Below are 12,909 nucleotides of genomic sequence, written 5' to 3' on the forward strand. Positions count from 1 at the left end.
CCTCAACGTAACCATGCTGACTTTGGACTATTTTATAATGCTTCTCCAAGGATGATGTTTTTCCAAAACCTCATCTTTAATGGACTCCAACATCTTCCCAAACACTAATGTCAGGCTAACTAGTCTATAACTTCCTGTCTTTTGCCTCCTCCCCTTCTGCAAAGTTCAAAGTAAATTTATTATCAAAGTACATATATGTCACCATATATAACCCTGAGATTTGTTTTCTTGCAGGCATCCACAAAAAATCCAAGAAACACAATAGAATCAATGAAAGACTGCACTCAACAGGACAGACAAACAACCAATGTACTAAAGAAAACAAATTGTGTACATACACTAGAAAAGTACATAAATGTACAATAAGTATCAAGAATATAAGAAGAAGAGTCCTTTAAAGTGAGTCCATTGTTTGTGGTGGGCTCGGGATATGGTGGAACAGTTCAGTGATGAGGCAAGTGAAGTTATCCCCTCTGGTTCAAGAACCTGATAGTTGAGGGGTGATAACTGTTCCTGAACCCTGCTGGTGTGGGTTCTGAGGCTTCTGTTCCTTCTTCTGGTTGGCAGCAGCAAGAAATGTGAATGGACTGGGTGGTGGGGGTCTTTGATGATAGATCCTGCCTTCCTGCAACAGTGATCGTGTAGATGTGCTCAAAAGTGGGAAGGGCTTCACCCAGGATGGGCTGGAACATATCCACTACATCACTCCAATTAAAGAGTGGAGTGCTATTTATTAGTTTTCAGAATCTAGTGATTTTTGAAAAATCACTACTAATGCCTCCACAATAACTGGCCCAGATGACTTATCTACCTCCAGACCTTTGAGCTTTCCAAGCACTTTCACTGTCGTAAGAACAAGTACACTCACTTCTACCGCCTGACACATTTGAATTTCTGGCATACTGCAAGTGGCTTCCACAGTAAGTTTGCCCACCATTTCATTGTCCCCAATAACTACTTTTCCAGTATAATTTTCCAGTAGTCTAATACCCACTCTCACCTCTCATTTACTCTTTATGTATCTGAAAAAAAAACTCATTTTGTATTCTCTTTTATATTATTGGCTAGCTTACCTTCATATTTTATCTTTTCTCTACCTTATCTGTTCTCTCCTGATGATTTTTAGTGACTTTCTGTTGGTTTTTAAAATCTTCCTAAAGCTCCCACCAATTTTTGCTATGTTATATGCCCTTTCTTTTGTTTTTATGCTGTCTTTATGTGTGATAGCTGATGATTTTAATTTAACAAAATTCCCCAGATTCATGACAGGTTCTGTAAGATTGGAAAATAGCATATATAACTTTACATTAAAATTGAGACAGAAATAAAGAATCTATAGGCCATTTAGTGTAGCATCTGTCACAGAGAAAGCATTAAAATCAATTAAAAAGACAATATAACAGGGCACTTAGAAAAACTCAAGATCAATGTCGGTATACTTTAGGAAAAGGAAATTATGGTTGACCAATTTATTGGAGTTCTATGGATAAAAGGAAATTAATGGATTATTATATTTACATTTCCAGAAGGTATCTAATAAAGTGTTGCATCAAGGTTATTGTGGAAATTGGAAGTTTGTGCTATAGCAGGCAAAGTGAAAAGAAAATAAGGAGGTTTTCTTCTGCCTTATAATAGTAAACATATAGGACACATTTCAAGCTCAAGCATCAATTATATTTGCAATGAAGAATGAGATGATTACTTTTTAAATAACTAACAAGGAATAAATAATAAAAAATTGCTAAATATAATTTGAAGATATGAGGACAGAAAACTGGAGAATGTTCTAAAAATTTATAGTAAATCCTACCAACCTTAGTTTGCAAACAGATGTTTAATTTGTAAATAAATTAATATTTAAAAAACTACTGGTGAGGTGTTGGTAGGATCAAAGAAGAAGTCTTCTGCACTAGTGAGGCATTAAAATGATTTCATGAAAATTTTATGGTATCAGAAACAAAAGCACCAGGTATAGTGTACTGCATTTTAAAATACACAAATCATTATTGTCTTGATATTGTTTCGTAAAATTTTCAGCATAAACCTATTTCTTATAAAGTTTGGAATATGTCCCTTCATGTACTTGACTAAAATATTAATATTTGGTTATGCTGATTAAAATAAAGTACATCGTGTGACTAACTCTTAGAAAACTTTGGATTGTCCATCTGCTCTTGGAAAAAAGCTGTGCGTCACTGCTCGTCCAGGTTATTTTTTCATGCTGCTGTGTGTTTTCTTTTAACTTTGATGTCCCTTGAATAATCTGCTGGTGATAATCGCTAACTTGAATGGTTGACATTTAAAGGTATGAACTTGTTTTTATTCTCTGAAATCTTAAATATTTTGCAGTGTTTATCTTTAGGCTTACTCATTAGCAATTGAAAAAGATTCCTCAGGTCAGCATGTGTATCATGCTTTAAAAATTTATCTCAGTTAAATTTAAAACCATCGTTAGTGTCTCTACATTATCCGTTTCAATATATCAAATGTTATCATTTGGGCTTGATTACACTTGAATTAACCTGTCATTGTGGTCAACTACTGTGCTTTTCCTGCAGATCTTGTGGCCATGTGATTTCTAGCAAATGCAAGGCCTCAATTGTACGACCGTCCTGCAGTCAAACTAAGCTAGGGATGGAAACCAGGGCTCCAGATGGCATCCTGAGAGCTCAGCCACACTCTGATGGCCAGGGATGTCTGTTTCATTGCCTTTAAATGCTTCTGATAAAATTGCATTATATATTTAATTAAACATTAAATATAAAAATATATTGAAAAAGCTGAAATAAGGAAAATAAGCAGTAACATCTCCAATGACGTATTTTATTATAATTAATAACTTGCTTCAAGTTACTCTTTTTTATTAATAAAATGGTGTTGTGCCAAATATACGATTGCTTTAAGAAAGCCAGATATGAGCTCTTTTGTTCAGTATGTTACAGAATGCCCAGGGACTCAACTAGATTAGAGGTAGGTCAGAATTAGAGCAAGTCATCAGATGAGTACACACTTGACACACAGTGTATTCTGTATGTCTGTGGTGAGTGCAAAGATTTTCCTCCAAATGCCTCACTTCCCAGTTGTTCAATTTATATCATCTCAATTATTCCAGTCGCTTGCACGATGAGTTTCTTTAATCACTACATGATTGTAGCTGTATATTTTCCAGAAATGTTGGTGCAAGACTGAATTCTATATTCTCGCTGATGTCTTATTCAAACTATTATTTGACCCTATTTGCAGTATACCAGTGTTCAGAGAACGGTCTGAGCACTCTTCTTCCTTTGGCAATTCCTAAACTTGTGCTTTATTCAGAGACACTTATATCTGACACCATTTTCAATATATTCAATTTTTTAAATGTATTTATAGCAGCAACATTGTTAGAGCATAAATTCAGAGGCAGTGATAATCAGCTGTTAGATACAGGCATCTGCCAGTTCATTATAGCAGAAAATGATATGTGGAACATCGGGATGTTCCAAATGTGGAACCTCTCCCCCTTCCCCTCCATCCCTCCATCTACCCCTTCCCGTCCTCTGCACCCTCCCCTTCCCTTCCCCTTCCCCTCCTTTCACTCTACCACTCCCTCCATCCTACATCCTTCCCTCCCCACCCTCTCACCTTCCCCCACCCCTCCTTCCTCTCTTCCCCCCTTCCTCCCTCACTTCCTCCTCCCCCTTCAGGACTGGAGAAGGGTCATGGCCCAAAATGTTGACTGTTTATTCAGTTCCATAGATGCTGAATTGCTCCAGCATTGCATGTGTTATTTGGATTTCCGGCATGGCAGAAGTCCCTGTGTTTAAAAACTTTCCTCAGCCTTGGCTGCTCATCAATTAGCTACATTTTACCAAGTGATTGTTCACTTTTATACCCAAGTATAAAAAAGTGAGAGGTCACATTTATACCTGAGACCAATTTAAGTTGCTCTGTGATATTGAATCTATATCTAAGCACAAAAATGCAGATGCTGTGGATCAATGAATACGTACACAACACTGGAAGAACTCAGCAGGTCAGGCAGCATCCCTGAGAAAAGAGTAGTCAACGTTTCGTGCCAAGACCCTTCAGGTTTTCCACTTGGCGCCTCTAGGCCCTACCCCCTCCCCTATCTCTATTACTGGGCTTTGGCCCTCTCTTCCCCGCCATTCCTGATTAAAGGTCTTGGCCCGAAACTTTGGCTACTCTTTTCTCACTGATGCTGCCTGACCTGCCATGTTCTTCCAGCATTGTGTATATATTCTTGAATTCATATCTAGTACTCTTTCCTGAGTGAGATAGGATTGCTTGAAGTTAAAAACTGAAATAACAGAACTATGATCACATCTCTGTTCATTTCCTGGTCACCTGGAAATTTATTTGCATAATATTTTTTCAGAATTATGCAATTTTTTTCTTTGAATGAAACATGTCAACCAATTGTGCCTTTTGAATTATTGGATCAGTTTGTACCAGGACCACAGGTCATTGTGTGCTCCTGCAGCATTAAAGTTAAACTGTTATATCACTGCACTGGGACATCTATCAGGTCATTTATATTGTCTCAGTGTTACTTATTTACTTGTTATTTGCATAATTTGTCTTCCTTTGCATATTGGATGTTTGTCAGTGTTTATACTGTTGTTTTTCATAAATTCAGTTTTATTTCTTTATTTTCCTGTGAATGCCTATGGAGAAAATGAATCTCGGGGTAGTATATGGTGGCATATACAATGCCAATAAAACATATTCACCCCTTGGAAGTTTTCATGTTTTATTGTTTTACAACATTGCATCACAGTGGATTTAATTTGGCTTTTTTGACACTGATCAGCAGAAAAAGACTCTTTCATATCCAAGTGAAAACAGATCACTACAAAATTATCTAAATTAATTACAAACATAAAACACAAAATAATTGATTGCATAAATATGACACACTAAATCATTACTGGTGCATCCGATTGGTTTTATAAGTCACATAATTAGTTAAATGGCGGCCACCATGTGCAGTCAAGGTGTTTCAATTGATTGTAATAAAAATACAGCTGTATCTGGAAGGTCCAACTGCAGGGGAGTCAGTATCCTGGCAAAAACTACACCACAAAGACAAAAGAACACTCCAAGCAACTCTACAAAAAAGTTATTGAAAAACACATCAGGAGATAATTACAAGAAAATTTCCAAGTTACTGAATATCCCTTAGAATACAGTTAAGTCAATCATCAAGAAATGGAAAGAATATGGCACAGCTGTAAATCTGCCTAGAGCAGGCCATCCTCAAAAACTGAGTGACCATACAAGAAGGGGACTAGTGAAGGAGGTCACCAAGAGACCTATGACAACTCTGGAGGAGTTACAAGCTTCATTGGCTGAGATGTGAGAGACTGCCCATACAACAATTATTTCCCGAGTGCTTTACTAGTTGCAGCTTTATGGGAGAGTGGCAAAGAGAAAGCCACTGTTGAAAAGATCTTACATTAAATCTCAGCTAGAGTTTGCCAGAAGGCATGTAGGAGACTTTGAAGTCAGCTGGAAGAAAGTTCTATGGTCTGATGAAACTAAAATTGAATTCTTTGGCCATCAAACTAAACGTTATGTTTGGCATAAGCCAAACACTTCATATCATCAAAAACATCCCACCCCTACCTTGAAGCATGGTGGTGTCTGCATCACTGCAGCAGGCCCTGGAAGTCTCATGAAGGTAGAGGGTAAAATGAATGCAGCAAAATACAGGGAAATCCTGGAGGAAAACCTGATGCAGTCAGCAAGAGAACTGTGACTTTGGAGAAGATTTATTTTCCAGCAAGACAATGAGCCAAGTATAAAGCCAAAGCTACACTGGAATGGCTTTAAAACAACAAAGTTAATGTCCTCAAGTGCCCAAGTCAGAGTCCAGACCTCGATCCAATTGAGGATTTGTGGTTGGACTTGAAAAAGGCTGTTCACTCACAATCCCCATGCAATTTGACACAGCTTGAGCAGTTTTGCAAAGAAGAATGGGGGAAAATTGCAGTGTCCAGATGTGCAAAGCTGACAGAGACCTATCCACAAAGACTCAAGGCTGTAATTGCTGCCCAAGGTGCATCTATTAAATACTGACTTGAAGGGGGTGAATACTTATGCAAACAATTATCTTATGTTTTTTATTTGTAATTGATTTAGATCACTTTGTAGAGATCTGTTTTCACTTTGACATGAAAGCGTCTTTTTCTGTTGATCGGTGTAAAAAAAACAAATTATATCCACTGTGATTCAATATTACAAAATAATAAATCATGCAAACTTCCAAGGGCATGAATACTTTTTATAGGCACTGTACATACTTTGATAATAAATTAACTTTGACTTTGCTTCACCTCTTGTGCTCTGATTTCCAGCACAACAATCCAAATCAGTACAATCATCCAAGTTCCGAGTTTTGATCTAACACCCCAGATTTTAAAACAAACAGCTCCCTGGTTTCCTCCCTCCAGATGAGCCTGCACTGTACCACGTAAAATCCTAATCCCTTATTCACAAATGTCCCCATACTTTCAATTTTCTATCGAATTTCTGGACTCTGATGGTTTCTTGGTCCTACAAGCTGCCTAAATTTTGAAGGTCTATTCTTCAGGAGAGAAGGGAAGAATATAAAGGGGGCCTGGGGGCAATGTTTTCACACAGAAAGTGTTGGGTATGTGGAATGAGCTGCCAGAGGAAGTGGTAGAGTTGGTACAATTGCAATATTTAAAAGATATTTAGACAGGTATATGTGTAGGAAAGGTTTAGAGGGATAGATTCCAAAGGCAGGCAAATGGAATTAACAGGACAGGCTGGGCTCCATGTCCTAGCCGGTTCTACATCTTGTGAAGCACCACAGTTTCTAGGTCAGTATCTTTAGTGGGTCTGAGCTGTGAATTTAATAACTTGTATCACAAATACCATCTCTTCCTAAATTTGTAATATTGTACCTATGTTGCTTTAGGTCTGCAATCTATTTCATTAATTTGTCACTTCCTAACAGAACATAATTAATACTGGTTTCTCAACCTGCTTAAACTATAGGACATCTAAATTCAGAACCAGTTCAAGTGTACCTCCCTGGACTGTCCTTCTCAGTTCTCTCTTCCACTATGGCCCATATACACAGGTGCTAGAAGGTTTATGAATCCTGTTCATGAACAGGTATAATTTTTTTTGTGTTATTTATTTAATTGGGTTCTCTATCTAGTTTTAGGACTTATGTGAAGATCTGATCACATCTTAGGTATTTATGCAGAAAAAGAAAATTCTACAAGGTTCACAAACTTTCTAGTAGTTCTCCATTGCAAATGCTTCCATTTAATTACTGTATGCCATTCTTATGATTGGATTCCTTCAAGGACTTATTCTTTATCCCATTAGCCTCCACCAGCCTAAAAGCCTTCTCAACAATTCACTCTGTACATGTTAAGCGGAAAAAGTTATTTCACCCAGCCAACACGGTTTTTGTCATTCTGTGACCTTATAATCGGTCCCCACCTCCATTTGTCCACCTTTTCTTTCTGTTCCTTTAAAGCTTTGGTTAACAAAAATCTTTGCAATTTTCGATTCAAAATTAACATCTCATCCAGTAACAGCTTCCATTAACGAATTTTCCAAATGTATGTTAATACATACTGTGGTGAACTGCATATACCTGTCTGGACACAATTCTGTTCATTTAGTAATCTTTGTGCATACTTCAATTTCTTCTTATTGACAGTTGCATCTATGGTTATCCGGATGTTATGTTCTTATGACCCCGCTACTGATCTGTATCGCTCTGCTTATCAAGGATAACTTTATTCTCTATTTACATTTTCATGCACAGTGTTAGGAATTTGCTGTGGTGTGTTGGCGCGACGTTATGTCTCTTAATTGACTTATGCTCTTACCATACTTTTAAATATCTTTCCTCATGAATTTTTTTCCGGATTGTGTTTTTCTGTGCATAGCACACTGAACCATTCTTCTACCTTTATAGTGGCCCATAACTTCGTGTTTTTATTGTTGGGAATTACGTTTTTTTCTGCTCAAGCGATAGACCATCAATAAACATTACAGCGAATAACCGCGTCAAGTGCGTGGGGGATGGGCGACGAGTTCCGGGAGGAGGAGAATTTCACTACTACACATTTGCTTCTCTGGTGCCAACATCGCTACTTCAAAACGTAAGAGGGAAAAGAAAATCGACTCTGGTCTATTCGCGGTGTGGAGAATTTTTGATAAGATGCGAATACATTTTATTTCTCTTCCCATACAATGTTAGCTAATTAACTGGTAAGTAGTTAGCGGATTTGCACTTTCCTTCGAATATTGCTTTATTAATATTGCTGAATATTAATCAGGATTACAATTACAGTACAGTTAATCGTTTTGTGTTTCTTTACTTTGTAAATGGCTATTTTTTGTTTTAAAACCTGTCTTAAAACGTCATGAGAAATTAACAAAGCAGTCTGATGCTTTATTTCCTCGACTCTAGCTCAGGATCTGAAGATTTCTGACCTTCGATCACAGTTCACAGGTGGTGACAGCCTGAAGTAAATAGGATTTAAATTCCTGGGAAGATAGTTCTCGCTTTAGACTTGTGGCTTTGCAGGTAAGGTAACTTTTCATATGCATTTCTTGCCATCGCACATCATTAAACTTTTTTTAAAAAAACTCTATGTTGCAAGTAATGATATAATGGCTTGATTATTTAAAATGTTTACATTTTATAGCTTAGAAACCGAGTGTTATTCCAGTCAAGAAATCAGTGTCTGTGGAAACGAAAACAAATTAACCTTCCAGGTTGAATACCTTAAAAATGGTGCAAAAAGATAGAAAATTATTTTTTAATATAGATGAAAAATGCTAAAGCAGTAAGTAATGTTTTTATAATCATAACTTTTAGTGCTGCATTTTTAAATGAATCAGAAAACTGTGTCTTCAATTCTTGCCACAGACTCGCGTACAGAAATAAAGGATGGTCTAAAATGAATCTCAGGATTGTATGTTGTGACATATATTTACTTTGATAATAAATTTACTTTGAGCTTTGAAACTGAGAACCAGCTGCTTTCTTCAGTGGACGTAAAATATTCCATGGCACTATTTCATAGAAAAACTCAAGAATTATTTCCAGAACCCTAGCCAACCTTTCTCCCTCAGCCAAGGTGATTTACTTTCGTCTACTTCTTAGAAGATCATTGGCTTATGAAGATGAAAACCCTTCGTCTTTTTTAAATTGACCTCCTCTTGTGCCAAGATGAGGCCACACTCAGGATGAAGGAGCAACACCTTATATTCCCTCTGGGTAGCCTCTAACCTGATGCCGTTAATAACAATTTTTTCTTCCAGTAAACAAGTTTTCTTCACCTGCCCTCCTTCCTCTATTCCCCACTCTGACATTGTACCTCTTTACACCTGCCTATTACTTCCCCCGGATCCCCACCTCCTTCCTTGTTTCCTGTGGTCCACTCTCCTCTCCTATCAGATTCTTTCTTCTCCAGCGGTTGATCTTTCCCAACCACCTGGCTTCACCTATCACCTTCCAGCTAGCCTCCTTCCCCTCACCTCCCCACCCAACCTTTTTATTCTGGCATCTTCCCCTTCCTTCTCAGTCCTGAAGAAGGATCTTGGCCCGAAAAGTTAGCAATGAGTTCACTTCCATAGCTGCTGCCTGGTCCGCTGAGTTACTTCACCTTTTTGTGTGTATTGTTTTAAAATTCTCAATTATGTTCCATGTTTCACTGGCAATAAAACTGAGTATGAAAGGCCACTGAATTTATTTGACTCTCCTTAGATGCTGCCTTACCTGTTAAAATTTCCATCATTCTGATTTTTTAATTTAACATTATTCTTGTATGTTTGTCTATAATATTCTTAGGAATCAAATTTATACATTGAAACCTCTGTAAATTCAGCTTGACTTGACAGGAGCTGGTTAATTGAATCTGCCAGTTCTGTCCACTTATCAGTCTGGCCACTTCCTCTGCAACACTGATTGCTAGCACAGAGACATTATTAAATGTTGAAGCAATGCTAAAGTCTTTTTTATTGTAATCATATTTCTCTTTCTATTTCTCCTCTCATCTTTAATTATTTTTGTATGAGTGATCTTTTATAAAGGTAGTTACACAGACTATGAATTTATAACTCTGAACACTGATAACAATGGCCATCTACTGCAGAGTATTCCTTTAAAATATTAAGAATAAAAATAGGAATTCTAGATTTAATAGAGAAATTAAGAAATTCAGTAGTCTATTATGACTGCAGTATACAACAACAATTTTCCTATTCATGAGGGAAAAAGTCCCAAGATGATTCAGAGGAGTATCATCAGCCACAAATCTGATGCTAAACTAACTGAGGGATATTAGGACAGACTTACTTGGAATAGCAGCAAGAAGAAGGGTGCTTGAGGTAAGGAATTCCAGAATTTGATGTCCAGTCAGCCTAAAGTCATATGGAATGATGAGAATTTGGGAAACTGCAAAAGGCCAGGTTTGAAAGAGTGCAGTTATCTGTTGTTAAAGTGGAGCAGGTAAAAGATGTGGGAAGGATGAAACAAGGAAAAATTTGAAAACCAAGAGACAAATTTTAAAGTAGAAGTTTTGTTTAATCAAGTACCACAGGTGAACATGAGTTCTGGGTGATTAGGACTTAAATTTATAAATTGAGCTGTAGAGTTTTGATAAGCTGAAGTTGATTTAACAGGAATGTAATATAGTAGAAAATTCCTGAATTAATAGCTGAGGTGTGGACAGAAATGAACAGTGTTATGAAAGTCTTCAGTAAGGTGGTCCAGGTGACAGAGTAAATATTATGAGATTCCTTTGGTGCAGCGTCAGACAGTTGCTGAGGAGAGCTGATGCATTTTCAGGTGAAGCTGCCAAAAGTAATGTAGATAAGGCCTTAGACCTATGCAGCATAGAAACTGATACTTCAACCCACCAAATCAATGCTGACCATCAGGTAGTCATCCATATGAATTCCATTTACCAGAATTTAGTGCATAGCTTTCCTTGCCTTGGTAATTCAAGTACTCATCTAGATTCAGTGTGTTTCAGATTGCAATTAACCTCTGGGTGGGGGAAAAAAAACTCCTGCTGTGGAGATAAGTTTTATTTTATTATCTGCCCTGTACATAGCTGTCACACTTTTGTATTTTTCTAACATGTTTCTGCAAACCACTCCCCCTTCCCACCAGCCTCCACTGCTCCAAAGAAAAGAAGGGATGGGGGAGTTAAAAATAATTTCTTGAACGTCATTTGTGACAATACCATAAGAAAAAGAACAAAAGTAGAACAACCATTGAAGGTGATTCCTTGCCTATGGCTAGAGATAAGACCATAAGATATAGGATTAGGAGTGAGACAATACCGAATATAGAGAGATAAAAGGGTAACTATAGTTCTATAGTTCAAGGGGTCCCTATAACCAGAAGGGCTGGGAAGGTGGTGTGACTAATTGTACCAAAGACTGCAATGGAGTTTCATAAGTCTAGGCACATAAGATATAATTTTGTGTATATCTATCCATGCTACAGAACATTTCAGCTCTGTGACATGCATAGAAATCTTATTGGAGAAGTTCATGTGGCATAGTAGAAAATATAGAATTAGATTTGCAAAATGACAACACATCTAAGGCCTTTTGAAAGGAAAAGGAGGTTTGGGATGAAGCAATACTTAAGTGACAAATGAGTCGAGGATGATTGTCCTTTTGAGGAAAAAGGTAATGAAGGGGAGGGATATAGTACCTCTAAGGAGAGTAATTTTACAGATATTAACTAACATGGAATCAAGGAGAAGAGGTTGACCAGTAGGTTCAAGGGAACAGGAAGTGATACCTATGGATAAGATGAAACTGAAAAGAAAATGAAGCACTAGAAAGTAGAAAAAGATGCAAGTCCAAGACTGGGACATGTGCCTTTCAAATTGAGAGCTTGGTGATATTTGACTTGTTGGCAAGACGAAAAGAAAGATGCTCCTGAGACTGGAGAGCAAACCAAACATATGCTATAGATATCTCTTAAGGATTCACCTCTGTTTTCTCAAGCTTATCAGAAAATGTCTTATTGAACTGAAACAATTCCAGATGTGAAGGTCTGATTGAGCAGAGTGGTGGCGGCAGAAATAGTATGCTAAGTAAAAATAAGTCTGAAGAAGTTTGAAATTACGTTGGAAATGATATAATAACTGAATGAATAAGCATGAAAATGACAGATGCCATATAGCATGGAAAAACTTGAAGATATCAACTTTAGAGTCTGAAACAGAAAATTAGTATATTCAAATGATAAGAGATTTGGTAATGTTGATGTTCAAAGATGTCCTATACACAAGTTAGCCTGTAGGTGCAGAAAGTGGTTAGGAAGGCAAATTGTATGTTACCATTTATTGCAAGTGGATTTGAGACAAAGGTATGTTTACCTGACTTATTGAGGGTTTCATTGACATTATGTTAGTACTATTGTTTTTTTTAACCTAGTGCATGAAGGTTCTCTGAATTAGTTCCAGGGATGGTAGATTTGTTGTATTAAGAGAGATTGGGAAGATTGAAGATGGTTTTTAGAGTTGAGAAGAATGGGAAAAGATCGCATTGAAACTTTCAAAACTCTTATAAGGCTGACAGGCTAGATGCCGGGATATTACCCTGACTAAAAAGTGTGGAATCAGGGGCATAATCTCAGAATTAGGGATGACCAATTTTGGCCTGAGATGAGAAATTTCTTCATGCAGAGCAGGATTGAGTCCCTCCTCTGGAAGACTTTTAGAGGCGCAGTCCTTAAGTTTAATCAAAATGCGGAATGGTAGATTGCAGTATATTATGAGGACCAAAGAGTATGGGGATAGTGTGTAAGATTATGCTGAGGTAATAGATCAACCATGATTAACGTTGAGAGTTTTCCATAGAAGGAAGTGGACTCAGGATGCAAAT

The 12,909-nt window shown here is 37.3% G+C and overlaps 1 protein-coding gene across 2 annotated transcripts in view; it reads left to right on the forward strand.

Moving 5' to 3' along the window:
* The first annotated feature begins 7,330 nt into the window (after positions 1–7,330).
* LOC132399229 (transmembrane channel-like protein 5) overlaps positions 7,331–12,909 on the forward strand; it is a 128,913-nt gene continuing 123,334 nt past the window's right edge. The window contains exons 1-2 of one of the 2 annotated variants that reach the window (XM_059979396.1): positions 7,331–8,262; positions 8,465–8,581. The gene's annotated coding sequence lies outside the window, so the exon portion shown is untranslated. The remainder of the gene's footprint in view (positions 8,263–8,464; positions 8,582–12,909) is intronic. The other variant, XM_059979394.1, reaches the window with a different exon arrangement.

Source organism: Hypanus sabinus, chromosome 9 (genome assembly GCF_030144855.1).
Source record: "Hypanus sabinus isolate sHypSab1 chromosome 9, sHypSab1.hap1, whole genome shotgun sequence".
NCBI lineage: Eukaryota > Metazoa > Chordata > Chondrichthyes > Myliobatiformes > Dasyatidae > Hypanus > Hypanus sabinus.